Genomic DNA, 11,102 nt, shown 5'->3' with positions numbered 1-11,102 from the left:
GGCACCTACCTCACGGCCTCACTGTGGGGATTATGTGAGAGAACGTATGGTCAGTAGATGAGTCTCGTCATGGCCGATTTGCCCTCCTCTTTCCCTGGGGAATAGAGGCTGGAGATAAACGCGTACCAGACTGGACTCAGACAACACGCTCACCCTGGGTTGTAAGTTCAGTCGCAGTAGGGGAGGCCCAGGCGAGACAAAGGGACAGATGCTCCGGGTAGGAAGGCCACGTGAGGTGGACATTCAGAGGCAATCCAGAGCCACGTTTGGGACAGATGCAGGTCACAGACCACACGCCCAGCAGAATGTGTCCGCCTGGAGTCCAGCCTGATTTGTGTGGCACAGGTGCCTGGCCACGCTACCCCAGGCCCTGGCTCATGAGCAGCAGCCTCTGCACAAAGGCGTGGCCACCCTGGGAGAGGACATGTACCACCAGTGGGTGGCCAGCTGGTTCCCCAGGCCCCCGAAACAACACCAGCACACAGGCAGCCTGCCCTGGGCCCTGGCATGGGCGCAGGAAGTGGCTCAGTGCGTTCTCCACGGCCGGCAGGCTAGGTAGAGCTGCGGGTACTTCCCTGGGCAGCAGGTCGTGCCTCCAGCTAGGGCAGGAGCAGGAGTGGCAGGCGGGGTCCAGGGGACCCTGGGAGGCATGGCTTGCAGTGCAGGTGGATGGGGGCCCAGGGCTGGAGCACTCTAGAGGACAGAAGGAGGAGGAACGGTGGGTGGCCCTCGACTCTGGCGCCACTCTTCCTCCCACACCCGCAGGCCAGGCCCAGAACAGGGGCTCTCAGATGGCCTGACCAGGCAGCTCAGGTCTAGCCCTCTGAGAGCGCTTTCAGCTTCTGTGGTTCTAGTGCCAATCAGGAGGTGGGCAGCCAGCCTGGAGAGGAGGGGTCTGCACCCCAGCTGTGTGCTGCTCAGCTGCTGCTCTCAATCTCTCCCTTCACCCCCTCTCCTCACATCCAGGAGTGGGGTCAGGAGAAGAAGAGGGACCAGCCATGGGGGAGGGGGAGGCAGCTACTCCCTCCACCCTTATGCTGAGCGTTTTGTCCCTTTAGGATCCCTCCCGGCTTGTAAGAGCCAGACCCCAACCCCAGCCTCTCTGGATTCTCCCCTGCTTTACACACAGGCCCCTCTTATTAGGGGGTTGAGGGCCAATTCTATCCACTTCACCCCACCCCACCCCCAGCAGCTCTTCTGCCTCCAGCCGAGGAGAGTTTGGAGGCAGGACACCTGGTCAGAGGGTAGTGCCAGGGTCAAAGCATGTAGCCCTCTGCAACCTCTCCCAGGCCCCAGCCCCGCAACCCTGCTCCCCACATCTACTGTCCTCAGGACAGGGCCCCTCACCTACAGGGTGCGGGATTCACCTCCACCAGCCTCCTCCTTTACCTTCCAGCTCAGCTCAGGAGGGAAGATGGGCGGGGTCAGGGACCCAGGAGACCTTGGTCCGCAGCCTCCTGCTCCAACCCCTCTTATGCCCATTGGCAACATCAGCTTCTGGGCTGAGAGCCAGGGTGTCTGGCTTCCAAGTCAGCTATGCTCCCCACCCAGCTAGAGTCGGAGAGGGGTCATGTGGGTTACAAGGTGCAGTGTTAGCCTGGGACAGGTAGAGACCAGCCATTCCCTTTCTTTTTTTTTTATAATATCTTTTTTTTTCCCCCAAAGACCCAGTAGATAGTTGTATGTCATAGTTGCACATCCTTCTAGTTGCTGTATGTGGGACGCAGCCTCAGCATGGCTGGAGAAGCGGTGCGTCGGTGCACACCCGGGATCCAAACCCGGGCCGCCAGTAGCGGAGCGCGTGCACTTAACCGCTAAGCCACGGGACCAGCCCCAGCCTTTCCCTTTCTATGTGCCTCAGTTTCTTTACTTGTGTTCCAAACCAGGGATCCCAGGCATCCCAACAGCTCAGTTGCTCCACTTCACCCTTTACCTTTCAGGGCAGCTGATCTCAGGGTGGCCAAGCGCAGGTGGGGGGCTGCCTCAGGCATCGGTCCCTCTCAGGAGACCCAGTCTCTGCTGTTCTGCTTCTCCCTCTTCTGCCGCCTGGGGTTCCCTTTGAGGTGACAAGGGGTTCGTCTGACAAGCCGTCAAGGTGGGTGGGGAGGTTCTCCCCAGGGAATAAAAGGGAAGTCGGGACTAGGACACCAGAGGCAGAGCTGCTGGGAAGGAGGAGGGAGCCAGGAGGGGATGTCACTGTAAGGACCTTGCTGTGACCCCACACGTCACTCTCTCATCCCCAACTTTAACCTCTTCCTTCCCACTGCTCCTTCCCTGTGGAAGGTGGGCTAGTGGGAAACAAAATATGTGTCTGCACTGCGGACTCTGAGCTTCAGGAAATCAATTAAGAGGAGGGACTTCCTTTGGACCCCACACTACCAGGAGCCCTGCTCCTCTGTCCTCAGTCCTTCTATGTGGGGAAGGACATTGCTCCCACTCCTCCCCGTGGTCCACGGTGCTTCCAACTCCTTTCCATGCCTCTGGTCTCTGGGAAAGTCTAGGGACAAAAAGAAAGAAGGACCTTTTACGGTGCAGGGGCAGAGGATGTTCCCTGCTCTGGGATGCACCCTGGTCTGGGTGCTTTTGGAGCAGTGCAGCACTGCATCCAGAAGGTGGCGCCAGGACCCAGCAACTCGTGGGACCCCAGGGAACCCGAGTGGGGCAGTTTCCTAGGCAACAGAGAGCCTTTCCGAAAGCCCTGCCCTTGGCAACCATTCCCTGGTTGCCCACATCCATAGTAAAATTTGCTTCTGAAGGACAGCAGGGGCATGGGAGTAAAATAATCTAATCTTTCAGGAAAGAGAGAGGCTGGGGGTGGGGCTGGGGAAGAGGAGTCTAAGGGACCTGATTTCCTCTGCCCTTTGTTACTAAGCACCAGTCACTGTGGTAGATGCATTGTATCCTTGGCAGCCCTATGAGGCAGTAGCATGTATTCCTTTATTATGGGTGGGGAAAATGAAGCTCAGAGAAACACAAAGTGACTTGCCCGAGTCACCAGCTGATAAGTGGTGGGCCTGGTTAGGAAGCTGGGCCTGTCTGGATGTCCCCATCCATTCCACTCCACCTCCTGGTGGCTGTGAAGTGTCCAAGCCCCCAAGGGAAGCTGGTGTGAGGGGGCTAGGGGCAAGGCCTGTTGGGAGACCAGGAGCAGCAGCTGCGGATGAAGAGAGCCGAAGATGAATCCACCTCTTCCAGGCCAATAATCCTTGCCTGGCCCAGGTGGGGCACCCCTCTCCTCAGGGCTCCCCTGACCCTGTGGTGGGGCTCCCCTCTGTCAGAGGACCACAGAGTCAGAGGGGAGGGGATTTAGAAATTCCAGAGGTTGTGTGACCCTCTAGAGAAACCAAGGACCAGAGAGTTCTCCAAGAAGGACACAAAACTGGAGCCCAGGACTGTTCTGGGGAGAAGCAGCAGGAAAGGATTCCATTTCAGCAGCTGTGTAGAGAAGAAAGCCAGCGTCACCTGGGGCAGGGGGCAGATATTTGGAGGATTCAAATTCAGTTCCAAGATCTAATCTCCTCTCCTCCCCTCATGATCTCATCTCCTGCCTACTCCACATCTCCGCAGGACATGGAATAGGATCCCACACAGAACGGAACCAACACCCGGTGTTAGTCTAGGTTCTCCAGAGCAACAGAACCAGTAGAAGATACGTTTATGTGTACCTGAGAACCAGGGGAGCAGTCCAGTCCAAGTCTAAGTCCAAAAACAGGAGAAGACCAATGTCCCAGCTCAAAGACAGTCAGGCAGAGAGAGCAAATTCTCTCTAGCTCAGCCTTTTTGTTCTATTCAGGCCTTCTACAGATTGGATGAGGCCCACACTGGGGAGGGCAATCTGCTTTACTCAGTCTTACCCATTCAAATGTTAATCTCACCCAGAAACACCCTCACAGACACACCCAGAATGTTTGACCAAATATCTGGGCACCCCATGGCCCGGTCAAATTGACACATAAACTTAACCATCACACTCCCTCACCATCCTCCCAGACTGGTCCTCTTTATATCTACCCCATCTCAAAAAATAGCAATTCCATTCTTCTGGTTGCTCAGATGAACAAACAAACAACAACAAAAACCCAAAAACCTTGGAGCCACCCTTGACTCATCTTTCTCTCACATTCCATGTTTAATTCATCAGCAAATCCTGTTGGTACTGCCTTCATAATACACCTTCAGTCTGACCACTTCCTCCAGTCTCTTCCATCTCAACGCCAGCCCAGGCCACCCTCATCTCTTGCTGTGGTTACTGCAATGAGCTCTGGTTTTCCCAGCCCCCACTGTTGTCTCCCTACAGAGTCTTCTCAACACAGCAGCCAGGGAGTGATTCTTCTAAAATGTAAGCCAGAGCATATCATACCTCTGCTCAAACCCTCTGGTGGCTCCCATGGGGTCCAAGTAAAATCCAGAGTCTTTACTGAGGCCTACAAGGCCCTTCATGACCCGGCCCCGCTATGTCAGACCTGGTTTCTGTCCCTTTCTCCTCACCTGTTCTGTTTCAGCCACACCGGCCTTGCTGTCCTCAAATGTTCCCACCAGGCCAGTTCCCTTCACTTCCCCAGACATCCACAGGGCTCACTCCTTCACTTCCCTTGGGTCTCTGCTCAAGCAGCATCTTGTTAGACAGACCTTCCCTGACACCTCATGCAAAATAGCAAACCATCCCCTACCCCCATCATGGCATTCTCTGTTCCTGCTTTGTTGTTTTCCATGATGCATCACAAACATACTCTCCATTTATGTGTATACAGTCTGTTTTCCCTCCTATGTCTTCATCATTGAAAACAATGTCACTGAGAAGTACTCATTGAATGAATGAATGAATATGTGAAACATTTATTAATCACCTAATATACACCAGGAACTGTAGCAATGCTGAGAATGCAAAGAGAGACAGGACACGTTTTCCCTGGAGGAACTGGGCACCTAGTCGGGGAGATAAGCTTTATGTTATATCTGTGGGCAGTAGAGTGTATACTTGACGATAACACAGAGACCAGCTGCACTTGGAGCTTACTCTGTGCTGGGTGCTGTTTCCGCACATTACGTCATTCAATACAGCCCTGTGAAGTGGAGACCGTTATCATCCTCATTTCCAGAAGAGAAAACAGGCTCAGAGAGGCGAAGTGACTTGCCTGAGGGCACCCAGCTACTCAGTCAAAGTCGCTACTCCTCCCACTCTCCCAGGGGAGCCTGGGGGTGGAGAGGGAAAAAAAAGAGAGGAAGAGAGTGCTTCACGCCCAGCAGGAGAGAGGTAGAGCAGGACAAGCTGGCAGGGGGCCCTGGGTGACAGGGCACCTCGCCAGCCCCTGCTGGCCTCCTCCCTCCATTTGTGTGGCCTTTGCAGCCCTGGGGCTGATTGGGCTCCCTCCTCTGGCACCAGCCTTCTTTGCCACACCCCCACCCTTGCCTGGGGCCTGGCTACACGGATCCCTTTCTGGCCCAGTGAGGCATGTAACTCCAGGCTGACAGGCGTCCGGATGCCAGGGCAGCGGTGGCTGGCCAAGGGTGAGGTCACGGGCTAAGCACTCCATGGCCGGCCCCTCCTCCCTGTCATCACAGGCTCGTTCCTTGCCCTGCCCGGCTGCAAATATTCACCTCTGACCTTCCTCCTGCACCACAGCTTTGCCCCAGCAGGCTCTGGCCTCTCCTGGCAAGGCCTCATGTATTAGTTTACTGTTGCCGCTGTAACAAATTACCACAAACTTAGCTGCTTAAAACAACACAAATTTAATATCTTACTGTTCTGGAGGTCAGAAGTCTAAATGGATCCTCCAGGCTGTGTTACTTCTGGAGGCTCTACAGGAGAGTCCTTTCTTTTGCCTTTTCCAGCTTCTAGAGGCTGCCCAAATTCTTTGGTTCATGGCCCCTTCCTGCATCTTGAAAGCCAGCAGTGCAGCATCTTCAGAGCTCCCTGTCTTTCTGACCTCTGCTTCCCTTTTCACATCTGCTCTGACTCTGACCTCCTGCCTCCCTCTTGTAAGGACTCTTGTGATTACATTGGGCCCAGAGGATTCATGGTAATTTCTCCACCTCAAAACCCTTAACGTAGTCACATCTGCAAAGTCCCTTTTGCCATGTAAGGTAACATATTCACAGGTTCCAGAGAATAGGACATGGACATTTTTGGTGGACCATTATTCAGTTTACCATGCCCCATTAGGATACTTACCTCCTCCACAGCTAGAGGGAGCATTTATGGCATGTTTGCCATGAGCCTCACTCTGTGCTAAATACTGTGGACGCTGTCTCCCACCATCCTTATGAGGTGGGCGTGGATCCCTGCTGTGTGGACAAGGACCCTGGCCAACTCCAGAGCCTGTGGGTTTGCAGTGATCCCAAGGCTGCCTCCCTAGACTGGAAATGAGCCCCTCTCTTCTGGGAACTCCCATAGGGCTGCCTCTGCTTTGATTTTGAGACCTTTGGGTTTGCATCTTGGTCTGGCCTGCAAGCTCTCCAAGGCAGGGGTTGTGTCTTAGCCCCTGGGGCCCTGGCATGGGGTGTGGAGGAGTAGGTACTTGGGCAATGTCAGGATGGAAGGAGAGAGAGGAGTTTGTGGGCTGGGGTTCATGGATGGGCTCTGGAGGGTCTGTGCCCCCCTGCCATGTGTGCAAGATTGTGTGTCCTTTTTTCTGGGCAGAACTTCCATCAGATTCTCAGAAGGGGCTCGACCTCCAAGGATGAAGACACCCTGCTCTGGGGTCTGCCCTCACTCCCTCTCCTGGGCTCCCTTCTCTGTTGCCAGGGTTCACTCAGCACCAGGGGCCAAGGCCAGGGGAGGCTGTGAGGAGGTGGTGGGATGAGGGGCTGTCCCATTCTGCCCCCGCTCCTAACCTGTTGTTTCACATTCTGGAAGGACCCACTCAGACCTGGCTGGCCACAGGGTAAGGGAGCTTCCTGGGTCTGGTTCAAGCCAGAGCAGGTCACCAAGGCCTGTAAGAAGACACAGATGGGCGTGGCAGTACAGCCCTGCTCCCTCCTCTCGACAGCACTGCTTACACTTGAATGTGTGGGCAGATCACTTAGGGATCTTGTTGAATGCAGATCATAATTCAACAGGTCTTGGGGTGGGGCCCAAGATTCTGCTTTTCTAGCAAGCATCCAGGTGATGCAAATGCTGCTGGTCCAGGGAGCACACTGTGAATAGTGTGGATCTAGAGGATCCATCTTGATCCCTTTTCCCATGCATTTATTCAACGATTCAATTTTTTTTTTTTTTGTGAGGAAGATCAGCCCTGAGCTAACATCCGTGCTAATCTTCCTCTTTTTGCTGAGGAAGACCAGCTCTGAGCTAACATCTATTGCCAATCCTCCTCCGTTTCTTTCCCCAAAGCCCCAGTAGATAGTTGTATGTCATAGTTGCACATCCTTCTAGTTGCTATATGTGGGACGCGGCCTCAGCATGGCTAGAGGAGCCGTGCGTTGGTGCACGCCCGGGATCCGAACCCCGGGCCGCCAGTAGCAGAGCATGTGCACTTAACTGCTAAGCCACGGGGCTGGCCCGATTCAATATTTTTTGAGCTCTCACAATATGTCATTATCTCCCCTCCTTCCTCCATCACCCCCCTCCACCCGACACTGGCTGTGAGGGCTTGGGCAGGAGCAGCCTGCCCACGTTCCTCCCCCCAGGCAGAGTCTGGTCCCTCTGGGCAGAACACAGCCTTACCCAGGGAGCTGGGATGAAGTGGCTCCCCTCACCTCAGCTTCTCAGTGTCCACCTCTGGATTCCCTTATCACCTCCCAAGCTCCTGCCTGGCCCGAATCTCCTGGTGGTCCCCGCCCTCCAAGCTTTTCCTGTTCTTGCTCTCGCAGACATGACTTCACCCTCCTATCAACAGTGGCCCAGCCCTGAGAGGAGAGGGATGGAACATTCTTCACAGCTCTGCTCAAGACAGGACTGGAACACAGGTCTCCTGGTTCCCAAGTAAGGCTGATACAGACACATTATTAGGATTTTGGAATTGGGGATCAAATTTGATGAATGGCTCATTTCACCTTATAAAACAAGAAGTGTGTTTTAAGCAGTCTGCTCCAATAGCCTGAGGCAATCGAATTTCTGGTTTTCCGCCTTCACCCATGCCCTTCTCCTGGAAGGGTTTTACAAAGGGGCTCCTCCAGCCCCCCTCCTACAGGTAGCCTGATCAGGGGCTATACCTGAGGTGGGAATGGGGCACAGAAGGGAGAAACATGTAGAACACAAGCTGCTTGTACCCACAGCTTGCACTCCAGTTATCAAACTTCCCACCCACTGCCCAGGAGAAAGGGCAGGACAGGGGCGGGGGCGGGGGGAGGGATAAAGAAAGGACCTGAGGATCCAGAAAGAATCCAGAAACGTTCCAGTCACAGAGCACGTCCCCTCCCTCATTCCCTGCCAAGCCCAGGCCCTCTGGTAGGTGAGGTGGAAGAGTGTCCACAGCATCAACTGTGCCATTTAGTAATGCTGCCATTTCCATAATGATGGCATCAGGTCTCAGGAAACAGAGAGCAGGGCTGAGATGAGGACCAGAGATCCCTGTGAGGTTCCTCCTCAGCCCTTGGCTGCAGAGGGAGGGAGGCCTGCACAGGTGAGCTGAGGGAGCCGGACTGTGTTCGGGCTGCTGGCTTCTGCTCTGGTGGCTGAGGGACAAGAGGTGCCTTCCCCCACTGGCATCCTGACCAGGCCTCACGTGGGTGCTGCCGTGGTAGCTCTGTTGTCATCCTCTTTCAGCCCCACAGGCCCTTCAGCTGCTCCTCTCTGTCCTCCAAGCACCTGAGGGATGGGGACATTACCAGGGAGGAGGGTCACAGGCAGAGTGGCTCAGGGCAAGGGGTCTCCTCTCCCCTGCTGCGGGGAACAGCTGAGTGCTCCAGGCACTTGGAGGAAGCCTTCAGGCTGTCAAAAGCCAACGCTCAGCTGAAGTTTGCTCCAACTTGCCTTTGTGTGGGAGGAGGGGCTTAGAGCAGAGCCCCCAGCCTGCCATCAATGACCTACCACCCCATCCCCCTGATCCTGTGCCTGGGTGGTCCATGGGTCAGCAGCAGGGTGGGAGGGGCAGAGTAGGGGACCTCTGCTCTAAGCAGGGCGTGTGCTTTTTCACAGGGATGTGAGAACCAGGACACTTTTCCCTGGGGCCTCCTCTGCCCTATAAAACTTAAACAGATCAACCTTGCAGATGGTATCACAGCTCCTGCCAGCCACAACCTCGTTACCTCTACCTGCTGGCTAGAGCGCACCTTGTGGCGCATCCCCTGGCAGGAATCCTCCTCTCTGAGCCACTTTCATCTCTTACTTGTCCCCACCTCTCTTCTGGCACCCCTATCCCCCACCAATCTCTTCTGTTCACTGCCTCCAAACTTTCCCACCTCCTCCATTCCCCCCAGCGGCTTTATTTGTTACTCCTGGAGCCATAACACATAGTAATATAGTCGCAAACACTTTCATAATATTTCTAAGTGTCATTTCTGTGTGTTCAAAGCACTTCATATATATTAACTCATTTAGTGGTCTGGTAACTCTATGGAGGAAGGACTCTATCCCCCTTTTGCAAATGAGGAATCTGATACACTGGAAAACAATAAGGTTGAGTTAAGTCTGAGGGCTGCAGAAACAAGGAGATAGAGACCTACAAAGCAGACGTTTGGGAACAGCTGTCCTTGTCAAAAGATTAAAGTGCTGTTTTTGTTTTTTTTTTAATTACAAAGTAATGTGTGCAGCAGACCTCCCTGACCCTTGCCCTGTCCACCCCTAATCCCCAAGTGAAGACACAAAGAGATGAAACACAGGGACTCACTGGAGGGACCCTCTGTCAGCCTGGCCCAGCTCCCTGGCCCTAGGATCCAGCAGCAGATGGGAAGGAGGATGGGGACCAGAGCAGGGTTGGACTCCTTGGTCCCCATCTCTATTCCTCAAGTCTCCTTCCCCTCACCACTCTGCTTCTCATTCACCCCATTTTTCTTCATCTGTCTTGGAGAGAGCAGGCAGTCACCTGAAGGCACTGGCCTTCTGGGAGCTGAGAAGATGTTCTGACCTGCTGGGAAGGGACAGCCCCACAGAGCTGGGCTGAGGAGCTCCCATCCCAGACCTGTCTCTTCTTGCTGATTCCTGTCATGGCCCTTTACCGTGTCATTCCCCTCCCTCTGCCTCCCAGGATCAAACCAAACTCCAATCTCAAGTGGCTGGTGCATGAGTCCCGTGTTGTTCCTGGTCTGCTGTCCCCTCCTAGGAGTATCCCTGGAGTGTAGCCTCACTCTTTGTCCCAGGGGGAAGGGGCAGAAAGCCTCAGAGGATGGTTAGAAATGGAGTGAGAGAGAACAGCTGAACTCAGGAAGGCTAGACGGGGAAGTGGCCATAGAGAAGATGTTGACCAAGCCACTGGGAGGAAGTGAGGGGGATCCTGGTGTGGGACCTAGGAAGGTCATGGGATGCTTGGATGATGGAGGTGTTTAAGGTGTTGAGATACCCACCTGGGTGATATGTATTATACTGAATCTGAAGAGCTCTTTTTTTTCTAATTAAAAAGTAATCTATCGACAAACCACAGACTGGGAAAAAATATTTGCAAAAGACATATCTGATAAAGGCTGTTATCCAAAATACAGAAAGAACTCTTAAAACTCAACAATAAGAAACAAATAGATTTAAAAATGGGCAAAAGATCTGAAAGACAGGTCGCCAAAGAAGATATACATATGGTAAATACGCAGATGAGGCGATGCCCAACATCATATGTTGTTAGAGAATTGCAAATTAAAACAACAATGAGATACCACTATGCATTTATTAGAATGGCTAAAATCCAGAACACTGACTGCACCAAATGCTGACAAGGATGTGGAGCAACAGGATCTCTCATTCATTGCTGGTGGGAATGCAAAATGGTATAGCCACTTTGGAAGACAGTTTGGCAGTTTCTAGCAAAACTAAACATACTCTTACCATATGACCAGTGATCACACTCCTTGGGATTTACCCAAAGGGGTTAAAAATTTATGTCCACACAAAAACCTGCACACATATGTTTATAGCAGCTTTTTTCATTGCCAAAAGTTGGGAAGCAACCAAGATGTTCTTTGGTAGGTGAATAGATAAATAAACTGTGATTCATCCAGACAATGGAATATTA

This window comes from Diceros bicornis, chromosome 3, assembly GCF_020826845.1.
Source record: "Diceros bicornis minor isolate mBicDic1 chromosome 3, mDicBic1.mat.cur, whole genome shotgun sequence".
Taxonomy (NCBI): Eukaryota; Metazoa; Chordata; class Mammalia; order Perissodactyla; family Rhinocerotidae; genus Diceros; species Diceros bicornis.
This window is presented reverse-complemented; position numbering follows the sequence as displayed.